Source organism: Bombina bombina, chromosome 4 (assembly GCF_027579735.1).
Source record: "Bombina bombina isolate aBomBom1 chromosome 4, aBomBom1.pri, whole genome shotgun sequence".
Classification (NCBI taxonomy): domain Eukaryota; kingdom Metazoa; phylum Chordata; class Amphibia; order Anura; family Bombinatoridae; genus Bombina; species Bombina bombina.
In genome coordinates, this window is record NC_069502.1 from 315,738,206 (window position 1) to 315,750,586 (window position 12,381).

The following is a 12,381-nucleotide window of genomic DNA, read 5'->3' on the forward strand; positions in this document are numbered from 1 at the left end:
CAAATTTGCAATATTATCCAAAGAAACTTCAGATTTCTGGCAGTAGATGGAACTTTAGAGAAAACAGTAAGAGAAGGATGTAAATGTTCCTTCATGAAGGGAGTTTCCCTGGGCAATATCTTGGCACCCACACAGCTTAAAGAATCTCTAAGAGATGATCAGAGTTCATGGTTACGTTTTAAAGGGGTATATAGGTGTCACAATAATTCCTGTAAGGCATGTGAACATGTCAGAACAGGTGAAGGCTTCAAGAGTGAAGTGACCAACAAAACTTATAGACATAACAGGTGCATGAACTGTAGAAGTAAATATACTACCTACTTAGCAGGGTGCGAGGATTGTCACCTACAGTATGTAGGTATGACAACACGTGAGACACGTGAACGTATTAGGGAACACCTTTCAGACATAAAAAGTGGGGATTTGACCACCCCCATGGTGCAGCATTTCAAATTGGTACACAATAGACAGGTGGATAGTTTTAAATGGACCATCATTGAAATAGTTAACACCAGAAAGAGAGGGGGTGATAGAGACCAGGCGTTAGCAAAAAGAGAGGTGTTCTGGATTTTCCATCTTCAGACCAGATACCCGAAGGGTATTAATTCGTCCTACGATCTTATTAACTTTTGGAATTAATTTTAGATATGAATGAGTGACCTGTTGGGGGACAATATTAGACCTTTTGGATATATTATTATAACACTGTTACTAAGTTTCACAGGTTATAATTAACGTTCAGGAATGTCCAAATATTGAATAAATGAAGTTTAGATTTTTGTTAATTTTGGAATCTCTAGTCTGAACGTTTAACTTGAATCCATTTGTCCAATGATATTGCTTTTTATGAGTATGCATTTAAAAGCAAATTTTTGATGCAAGTTCCAATGTTATCTCATCTAAATTAGATAGTGACAGGCAATTGGACAGAAGAGCATTATATACAAGCTATTTAGGAGAATAGTGGTCAGGGTGAGCAGTAGTAATATTAGCAACAGGCTACAAAGGCAATGTAGAGAATGATGTATGTAATAGATTAGATTCTACTTCCTTTATCCTCAAATGTGAACAAAGGCAAAGAAAAAGAATATTAAAATTTTAGTTATCATCCAGTATCACTAGCCCACTAATCTATACATATTACTCACTTTGCATTATCAAGTTTTCATGTAGATGCAAATAGTTAAGTGACAGGTATCACATAAAGTGGGTTGGCGTTGTGCAAAAAAAATGTTAACAATGTTAAATCTGTTGAAATTGTTAATATTGTTTAAATGTCATTTATTAAATAATGTATTATGTCAGTGAATCCTGTGCAGTGGATACATGTAAATTATAGACAGCAAGTACTATGCAATTCAAATTTAGAAGAAATTAGAACACTTGTAGGTTAAGTTTAATTGCTTAGTAACTAAACAGTTAAATGAATCAGAGCATGAGCCTTAGCGAATCAAATGTTTTTAGACCTCTTAAATAGCCCATTAGTGAGGAGGTGGTCAGAGAGCTATAAGTACGGCACACCAGCCGAAACGCGTAAGCTTAAGACACTAAGGGCATGCTTTTTGTTTTTTATGTCTCCTTGTATGCTTTTACTGGATTAATAAAGAACAAGAGTTTTACTGCAGCCCCAGGACTGTAAGTGTTTGTTTTCAAAATGTACAACTACACAGACCTATAAAAAAAAATGCATTGTTTGCCAATAGCACTATTATTACATTTTTGTGTGCAAAATTGTATTTTAACCTCTTAAGGACATATGACGGAATTTTTCCGTCATAAAACAATTGAGCAAACTGAAAGCTGTGTCCTTAAAGGGTTAACATTCTGAATAGCTTCTTCGGCTATACGTTGGCTGGCTGTGATAAAACAGTGCAGATAGTGAACCGATTCACAATATCAGTTCAAGTCCTGGCTGCCCCTATGGATCCGCCACTGCCAGGAGTCTTACTGTTACCCATGTTAGGGGGGGCTGCCTCATGAAGAGCCACAGCTGTAGAGCAGGGATATATATTTTTTAAAAATCTCAAGGAAAAAAAAACAAAAAAACAGGAGAATCGCACAGGCCTAGTTGAAAGCTAAACCTAGGTAGACTCATATGCTAATTTCTAAAACCTTAAAGGCCGTCTATTATCTGAATGCATTTGAGTTTTTCACTGATAGAGGGCGTTAGTTTATGTGTTTCATATAGAAAACGTGCTCATGCACGTAAAGTTATTTAAGAGTCAGCACTAATTGCCTGAAATACAAGTCTGTCAAAAGATCTGAGATAAGGAGGCAGTCTGCAGAAGCTTAGATACAAGGTAATTACAGAGGTAACATTTTAAATTAATATAACCGTGTTGCTTATGCAAATCTGGGGAATGGTAAAGGGATTATCTATCTTTTTAAAAGATAACATTTTGGGGGTTTTCTATCCCTTTAAAGGGACACTGAACCAATTTTTTTTCTTTCATGATTCAGATAGAGTATGAAATTTTAATCAACTTTCTAATTTACTCCTATTATCAATTTGTCTTTGTTCTCTTGCTATCTTTATTTTAAAAGCAGGACTGTAAATCATAGTAGCCAGCACATTTTAGGTCCAGCACCATGGATAGCACTTGCTTATTGGAGGCTTACATTTACCCACCAATAAGCAAGCATAACCCAGGTTCTCAACCAAAAATGATCCGGCTGCTATACATCACATTACTGTTTTTTAAATAAAGATAGCAAGAGAACGAAGAAAATTTGATTATAGGAGTAAATTAGAAAGTTGCTTAAAATTACATGCTCTATCGGAATCATGAAAGAAAAAAAATTGGGTTTAGTGTCCTTTTAACCCCAGCACTTTTCCATTTTCTGACCGTTTGGGAACAGGGTTATTTTTACATTTCTGCTGTGTTTGTCTTTAGCTGTCATTTTCCTCTTACTCATTTACTGTACCCACACATATTATATACTGTTTTTCTCGCCATTAAATTAACTTTCTAAAGATACCATTAAAATACAATGAAAAAATGGAAAAAACAAAAACAAAACACTTTTTCTAATGTTGACCCCCAAAATCTGTTACACATCTACAACCACCAAAAAAAACAGAATTGATGCTTACCTGATAAATTACTTTCTCCAACGGTGTGTCCGGTCCACGGCGTCATCCTTACTTGTGGGATATTCTCTTCCCCAACAGGAAATGGCAAAGAGTCCCAGCAAAGCTGGTCACATGATCCCTCCTAGGCTCCGCCCACCCCAGTCATTCGACCGACGGACAGGAGGAAATATATATAGGAGAAACCATATGATACCGTTGTGACTGTAGTTAGAGAAAATAATTCATCAGACCTGATTAAAAAACCAGGGCGGGCCGTGGACCGGACACACCGTTGGAGAAAGTAATTTATTTTTCTCCAACATTGGTGTGTCCGGTCCACGGCGTCATCCTTACTTGTGGGAACCAATACCAAAGCTTTAGGACACGGATGAAGGGAGGGAGCAAATCAGGTCACCTAAATGGAAGGCACCACGGGTTGCAAAACCTTTCTCCCAAAAATAGCCTCCGAAGAAGCAAAAGTATCAAATTTGTAAAATTTGGCAAAAGTGTGCAGTGAAGACCAAGTCGCTGCCTTACATATCTGGTCAACAGAAGCCTCGTTCTTGAAGGCCCATGTGGAAGCCACAGCCCTAGTGGAGTGAGCTGTGATTCTTTCAGGAGGCTGCCGTCCGGCAGTCTCATAAGCCAATCGGATAATGCTTTTAAGCCAAAAGGAAAGAGAGGTAGAAGTCGCTTTTTGACCTCTCCTTTTACCAGAATAAACAACAAACAAGGAAGATGTTTGTCTGAAATCTTTAGTAGCCTCTAAATAGAATTTTAGAGCACGGACTACGTCCAAATTGTGTAACAAACGTTCCTTCTTTGAAACTGGATTCGGACACAAAGAAGGTACAACTATCTCCTGGTTAATATTTTTGTTGGAAACAACTTTCGGAAGAAAACCAGGCTTAGTACGCAAAACCACCTTATCTGCATGGAACACCAGATAGGGCGGAGAACACTGCAGAGCAGATAACTCTGAAACTCTTCTAGCAGAAGAAATTGCAACCAAAAACAAAACTTTCCAAGATAATAACTTAATATCTACGGAATGTAAGGGTTCAAACGGAACCCCTTGAAGAACTGAAAGAACTAGATTTAGACTCCAGGGAGGAGTCAAAGGTCTGTAAACAGGCTTGATCCTAACCAGAGCCTGAACAAATGCTTGAACATCTGGCACAGCTGCCAGTCTTTTGTGAAGTAAAACAGATAAAGCAGAGATCTGTCCCTTCAGAGAACTTGCAGATAATCCTTTCTCCAAACCTTCTTGTAGAAAGGATAGAATCTTAGGAATTTTTATCTTGTTCCATGGGAATCCTTTAGATTCACACCAACAGATATATTTTTTCCATATTTTATGGTAAATTTTTCTAGTTACAGGCTTTCTAGCCTGAATCAGAGTATCTATTACAGAATCTGAAAACCCACGCTTTGATAAAATCAAGCGTTCAATCTCCAAGCCGTCAGTTGGAGGGAAACCAGATTCGGATGTTCGAATGGACCCTGAACAAGAAGGTCCTGTCTCAAAGGTAGCTTCCATGGTGGAGCCGATGACATATTCACCAGGTCTGCATACCAAGTCCTGCGTGGCCACGCAGGAGCTATCAAGATCACCGAGGCCCTCTCCTGATTGATCCTGGCTACCAGCCTGGGGATGAGAGGAAACGGTGGGAATACATAAGCTAGGTTGAAGGTCCAAGGTGCTACTAGTGCATCTACTAGGGTCGCCTTGGGATCCCTGGATCTGGACCCGTAGCAAGGAACCTTGAAGTTCTGACGAGACGCCATCAGATCCATGTCTGGAATGCCCCATAATTGAGTTATTTGGGCAAAGATTTCCGGATGGAGTTCCCACTCCCCCGGATGGAATGTCTGACGACTCAGAAAATCCGCTTCCCAATTTTCCACTCCTGGGATGTGGATCGCAGACAAGTGGCAGGAGTGATCCTCTGCCCATTGAATTATCTTGGTCACTTCTTTCATCGCCAGGGAAGTCCTTGTTCCCCCCTGATGATTGATATATGCAACGGTCGTCATGTTGTCTGACTGAAACCTTATGAATTTGGCCTTTGCTAGTTGAGGCCAAGCTCTGAGAGCATTGAATATCGCTCTCAGTTCCAGAATGTTTCTCGGGAGAAGAGACTCTTCCCGAGACCATAGACCCTGAGCTTTCAGGGATTCCCAGACCGCGCCCCAGCACACTAGGCTGGCGTCGGTCATGACAATGACCCACTCTGGTCTGCGGAAGCTCATTCCCTGTGACAGATTGTCCAGGGTCAGCCACCAACGGAGTGAATCTCTGGTCTTTTGATCTACTTGAATCGTCGGAGACAAGTCTGTATGATCCCCATTCCACTGTCTGAGCATGCACAGTTGTAATGGTCTTAGATGAATTTGTGCAAAAGGAACTATGTCCATTGTTGCAACCATCAATCCTATTACTTCCATGCACTGCGCTATGGAAGGACGAGGAACAGAATGAAGTACTTGACAAGAGCTTAGAAGTTTTGATTTTCTGACCTCTGTCAGAAAAATCCTCATTTCTAAGGAATCTATTATTGTTCCCAAGAAGGGAACTCTTGTTGACGGGGACAGAGAACTTTTTTCTTTGTTCACCTTCCATCCGTGAGATCTGAGAAAGGCTAGGACGATGTCCGTATGAGCCTTTGCTTTTGACAGGGACGACGCTTGAATCAGGATGTCGTCTAAGTAAGGTACTACTGCAATGCCCCTTGGTCTTAGAACCGCTAGAAGGGACCCTAGTACCTTTGTGAAAATCCTTGGAGCAGTGGCTAATCCAAATGGAAGTGCCACAAACTGGTAATGCTTGTCCAGAAAAGCGAACCTTAGGAACTGATGATGTTCCTTGTGGATAGGAATATGTAGGTACGCATCCTTTAAATCCACGGTAGTCATAAATTGATTTTCCTGGATAGTAGGTAGGATCGTTCGAATAGTTTCCATTTTGAACGATGGTACCCTGAGAAATTTGTTTAGGATCTTTAGATCCAAAATTGGTCTGAATGTTCCCTCTTTTTTGGGAACTATGAACAGATTGGAATAAAATCCCATTCCTTGTTCTCTTATTGGAACTGGATGTATCACTCCCATCTTTAACAGGTCTTCTACACAATGTAAGAATGCCTGTCTCTTTATTTGGTTTGAAGATAATTGAGACCTGTGGAACCTTCCCCTTGGGGGTAGTTCCTTGAATTCCAGGAGATAACCTTGAGAAACTATTTCTAGCGCCCAAGGATCCTGAACATCTCTTGCCCAAGCCTGAGCAAAGAGAGAAAGTCTGCCCCCCACTAGATCCGGTCCCGGATCGGGGGCTATCCCTTCATGCTGTTTTGGTAGCAGTGGTAGGCTTCTTGGCCTGCTTACCCTTGTTCCAGCCTTGCATTGGTTTCCAGGCTGGTTTGGGTTGTGAAGTATTACCCTCTTGCTTAGAGGATACAGAATTAGAGACTGGTCCGTTTCTGCGAAAGGGACGAAAATTAGGCTTATTATTAGCCTTAAAAGACCTATCCTGTGGGAGGGCGTGGCCCTTTCCCCCAGTGATGTCTGAAATAATCTCTTTTAAATCAGTTCCAAATAATGTTTTACCTTTGAAAGGAATGTTAAGCAATTTTGTCTTGGAAGACACATCCGCTGACCAAGACTTTAGCCAAAGCACTCTGCGCGCCACGACAGCAAACCCTGAATTTTTCGCCGCTAATCTAGCTAATTGCAAAGCGGCATCTAAAACAAAAGAGTTAGCCAATTTAAGTGCTTGAACTCTGTCCATAACCTCCTCATACGAAGATTCTTTACTGAGCGATTTGTCTAGTTCCTCGAACCAGAAAAACGCTGCCGTAGTGACAGGAACAATGCATGAAATTGGTTGTAGAAGGTAACCTTGCTGTACAAAAATCTTTTTAAGCAAACCCTCTAATTTCTTATCCATAGGATCTTTGAAAGCACAACTATCTTCGATAGGAATAGTAGTGCGTTTGTTTAGAGTAGAAACCGCCCCCTCGACCTTGGGGACTGTCTGCCATAAGTCCTTTCTGGGGTCGACTATAGGAAATAATTTCTTAAATATAGGGGGGGGGAACAAAAGGTATGCCGGGCCTTTCCCACTCTTTATTTACTATGTCCGCCACCCGCTTGGGTATAGGAAAAGCGTCGGGGGGCACCGGAACCTCTAGGAACTTGTCCATCTTACATAATTTCTCTGGAATGACCAAATTGTCACAATCATCCAGAGTAGATAACACCTCCTTAAGCAGTGCGCGGAGATGTTCTAATTTAAATTTAAATGTCACAACATCAGGTTCAGCTTGATGAGAAATTTTTCCTGAATCTGAAATTTCTCCATCAGACAAAACCTCCCTCATGGCCCCTTGAGATTGGTGTGAGGGTATGTCAGAACAGTTATCATCAGCGTCCTCTTGCTCTTCAGTGTTTAAAACAGAGCAATCGCGCTTTCTCTGATAAGTAGGCATTTTGGATAAAAGATTTGCTATGGAGTTATCCATTACAGCCGTTAATTGTTGCATGGTAATAAGTATTGGCGCACTAGATGTACTAGGGGCCTCCTGTGTGGGCATAACTGGTGTAGACACAGTAGGGGATGATGTAGTATCATGTTTACTCCCCTCATTTAAGGAATCATCTTGGGCAATATCATTATCTGTTGCATTACTGTCCTTACTTTGTTTGGACACTATGGCACAATTATCACATAAATTTAAATGGGGAGACACATTGGCTTTCATACATATAGAACATAGCTTATCTGATGGTACAGACATGTTAAACAGGCTTAAACTTGTCAACAAAGCACAAAAAACGTTTTAAAATAAAACCGTTACTGTCACTTTAAATTTCAAACTGAAAACACTTTATTACTGAATATGTGAAAAAGTATGAAGGAATTGTTCAAAATTCACCACAGTGTCTTAAAGCATTAAAAGTATTGCACACCAAATTTCAGAGCTTTAACCCTTAAATTAACGGAACCGGAGCCGTTTTTACATTTAACCCCTATACAGTCCCAGAATGAGGCTCTGTCTATAACTAGAAAGGCCCCCATCTGAAAAAGGTGTCCAACACAGTGCGTGCCGTCTTTCTAAACGTTCCCCAAGATTATAATACCAATAATTAGTTAGAATCTGCATAATATGCCTAGTAAAGCAATTGTTTTAGCCCAGAAAAATGTCTACCAGTTTTTAAGCCCTTTATTCTTTTATGTTTAACTAAGAAAATGGCTTACCGGTCCCCATGAGGGGAAATGACAGCCTTCCAGCATTACATGGTCTTGTTAGAAATATGGCTAGTCATACCTTAAGCAGAAAAGACTGCTAACTGTTTCCCCCAACTGAAGTTACTTCATCTCAACAGTCCTGTGTGGAAACAGCAATCGATTTTAGTTACTGTCTGCTAAAATCATCTTCCTCTTACAAACAGAAATCTTCATCCTTTTCTGTTTCAGAGTAAATAGTACATACCAGCACTATTTTAAAATAACAAACACTTGATAGAAGAATAAAACTACACTTAAACACCAAAAAACTCTTAACCATCTCTGTGGAGATGTTGCCTGTGCAACGGCAAAGAGAATGACTGGGGTGGGCGGAGCCTAGGAGGGATCATGTGACCAGCTTTGCTGGGACTCTTTGCCATTTCCTGTTGGGGAAGAGAATATCCCACAAGTAAGGATGACGCCGTGGACCGGACACACCAATGTTGGAGAAACAACTATACTAAATAGTTTATAAATTTTGTCCTGAGTTTAGAAATACCCAATGTTTACATGTTCTTTGCAAGTTATAGGGCAATAAATACAAGTAGAACTTTGCTATTTCCAAACCATTTTTTTTTTCAAAATTAGCGAGTTACATTGGAACATTATCCCTTGATATGTCTATATTTTTTTTTTATAAGACAAGCCAAAGTATTGATCTAGGCCAATTTTGGTATATTTCATGCCACCATTTCACCGCCAAATGCGATCAAATAAAAAAAAAAAGTGTTCACTTTTTCACAAACTTTAGGTTTCTCACTGAAATTATTTACAAACAGCTTGTACAATTATGGCACAAATGGTTGTAAATGCTTCTCTGAGATCCTTGTTGTTCAGAAATAGACATATATGGCATTGGTGTTTCTTTTTTGTAATTAGAAGGCCGCTAATTGCCGCTGCGCACCACACGTGTATTATGCCCAGCAGTAAAGAGGTTAATTAGGTAGCTTGTAGGGTTAATTTTAGCTTTAGTGTAGAAATCAGCCTGACACATCCCACCCCCTGATCCCTCCCAAAAAGCTCTCTTCCCTCCCCCACAATTGTCCCCTCAATCTTAAGTACTGGCAGAAAGCCTGCCAGTACTATGATGATTTTTGTTTTTAAAAAAACCCAAAAAACATTCAGCTGTGTAGGAATCCCCCTTAGCCCCCAACCAGCTCTCTAACCCTCCCCTCATTTTGCATCATCTTGGGTACTGGCAGCTGTCTGCCAGTACCCAGATTGTCATAAAATACGGTATTTAAAAAAAAAAAAAAAAATTCTGTAGTTTAGCTGCCTCCCCTCAATATCCAACCCCCCATCCCCTCTCAGGTCCCTTAGCTAAAGATTCCCACCTTATCTAATAAAGTGTTGCGTTCCCACCCGCTGCCCCTGCATGCGATCCCGTCCCCTCTGACCACATCATCCCATCATTGGCCACCCACCTGCCTCAGCTCCAACCCACCAACGATCACGACCATCGCTGGCCGGTGCAGAGAGGCTCTCTCTGCATCAGATGGCTAACAAATGTTATTGCAGGATACCTCAATATCGAGGCATCACTGCAATAACATGGCCTACTAACATAGCCCGACACGTCTAACCCTCTATCCGCCCTCACTAGCCTAACAATAAAATATGTATTAACCCCTAAACCGCCACTCCCAAACCCCGCCGCAACCTAATAAAATTATTAATTATTAACCCCTAAACCGCCGCTCCCGGAGCCCGCCGCAACCTAATAAAATTATTAACCCCTAAAACGCCGCCAGCTATATTAAATTTATAACCCTCCTAAAGTGAGCCCCTAACTACCGCCGCCATCTACCTTACCTACCCACTAAAGTAAGCCCCTACCCCGCCGCTATCTATTGTAAAATTATTAACCCCTAATCTAATCCCCTATACCGCCGCCAGCTATATTAAATTATTTAACCCCTGAAATACTAAACTATCCCTACCACTAAACCTAAGTCTAACCCTACAAATAGCCCTGAAAAGGGGCTTTTTGCGTGGCATTGCCCCAAAGTAACAGCTCTTTTGCCAGCCCTTAAAAGGGCTTTTTGCGGGGCATGCCCCAAAGAATTCAGCTCTTTTGCCAGCCCTTAAAAGGGCTTTTGGCTGGGCTTTGTCACAAAGTAAACTGCTCTTTTGCCTACAATCTACATCCCCCTACACCGCGGCCACCTATAATAAATTTATTAACCCCTAATCTAATCCCCCTACACCGCCGCCAGCTATATTAACCCTAATTATATTAGGGTTAATATAGTTATTATATATATTAACCCTAATTATATTAGGGTTAATATAGTTAATATCGTTATTATATATATATATATATAAAGTATAATAACCCTATCTAAGTATAATAACCCTATCTAGCCAATTGGATTGAACTTGAATCTGATTGGCTGATTCAATCAGCCAATCAGATTTTTCTACCTTAATTCCGATTGGCTGATAGAATCCTATCAGCCAATCGGAATTCGGCGGACGCCATCTTGGATGACGTCATTAAAAGGAACCTCATTCGTCGGGAAGTCGTCGTGCCGGAAGGATGCTCCGCGGCGGAGGAGCGAAGAAAGAAGATTGAAGATGCCGATTTGCTTGAAGACATCGCCGATGGAAGAAGACTCTCTGCCGCTTGCTTCAAGACATCGCCCGGATGGAAGAAGACTTCACTGCCGCTTGCTGGAACACATCGCCTGGATCGGAGGAGGAGTTCGGCCCGGCTTGGTGAATACAAGGTAGGGAGATCTTCAGGGGGGTAGTGTTAGGTTTATTTAAGGGGGGTTTGGGTTAGATTAGGGGTATGTGGGTGGTGGGTTGTAATGTTGGGGGGTGGTATTGTGTTTTTATTTTGCAGGCAAAAGAGCAGCCTTTTAAGGGCTGGTAAGGTAAAAGAGCTTTGAACTTTTTTTAATTTAGAATAGGGTAGGGATTTTTTTTATTTTGGGGGGCTTTATTATTTTATTAGGGGGCTTAGAATAGGTGTAATTAGCTTAAAAATCTTGTAATCTTTTTTTATTTTTTGTTATTTAGTTTAGTTTATTTAATTGTATTTTTAGATAGATATTTGTAGTTTATTTAATTTATTGATAGTGTAGGTGTATTTGTAACTTAGGTTAGGATTTATTTTACAGGTAATTGGGTAATTTTTTTAACTAGGTAGCTATTAAATAGTTCATAACTATTTAATAGCTATTATACCTAATTAAAATAATTAACAATTTACCTGTAAAATAAATATAAACCCTAACATAGCTATAATGTAATTATTAATTATATTGTAGCTATCTTAGGGTTTATTTTATAGGTAAGTATTTAGATTTAAATAGGAATATTTTAGTTTATAATATGAATTAGATTTATTTAATAAGAATTTAGTTAGGGGTGTTAGCGTTAGATAGAGTTAATATAAATACTATAGTAACTATATTAACCCTAATATAATTAGGGTTAATATATATGATGTAATAACTATATTAACTATAATATACTTAGGGTTAATATAGATAATATAGCTGGCGGCGGGGTAGGTAGATTAAATTAGGGGTTAATAATTTTAATATAGATGGCGGCGGTGTAAAGGGTTCACATTAGGGGATAGATCAGTTAGATGGTGGCGGTTTTAGGGGCTCACAGTAGGGGGTTAGTTTATGTAGATGGCGACGGTTTAGGGGTTAAATACTTTATTATGGATTGCGGCGGGGGATCGCGGTTGACAGGGAGATAGACATTGCGCACGCGTTAGGTTTATTTTAGCAGATCGCGGTTGACAGGGAGATAGACATTGCGCATGTGTTAGGTTTATTTTCTAGCTAGTTTAGGGAGTTACGGGGGCTCCAATAGTCAGCGTAAGGCTTCTTACGGCTGCTTTTTATGGCGAGGTGAAAATGGAGTAAGATTTCTCCATTTTCGCCACGTAAGTCCTTACGCTGCATATTGGATACCAAACTGCGCTGGTTTGGTATACCTGTCTATGGCCCAAAAAACTACGGGCGACGGCAGAAATATATGGGCGTAACTTCTAGGTTAC

General features: G+C 40.2%; 1 long non-coding RNA gene across 1 annotated transcript; it reads right to left on the reverse strand.

The window, feature by feature from the left end:
• Nucleotides 1-1,266: 1,266 nt before the first annotated feature.
• Nucleotides 1,267-2,482, reverse strand: LOC128655358 (uncharacterized). Its single transcript, XR_008401765.1, has 2 exons — nt 1,822-2,482; nt 1,267-1,743 (listed from the first exon to the last, which is right to left on the reverse strand). It is a non-coding gene; the product is annotated as an uncharacterized LOC128655358 (long non-coding RNA).
• Between the last annotated feature and the right edge of the window lie 9,899 nt (nt 2,483-12,381).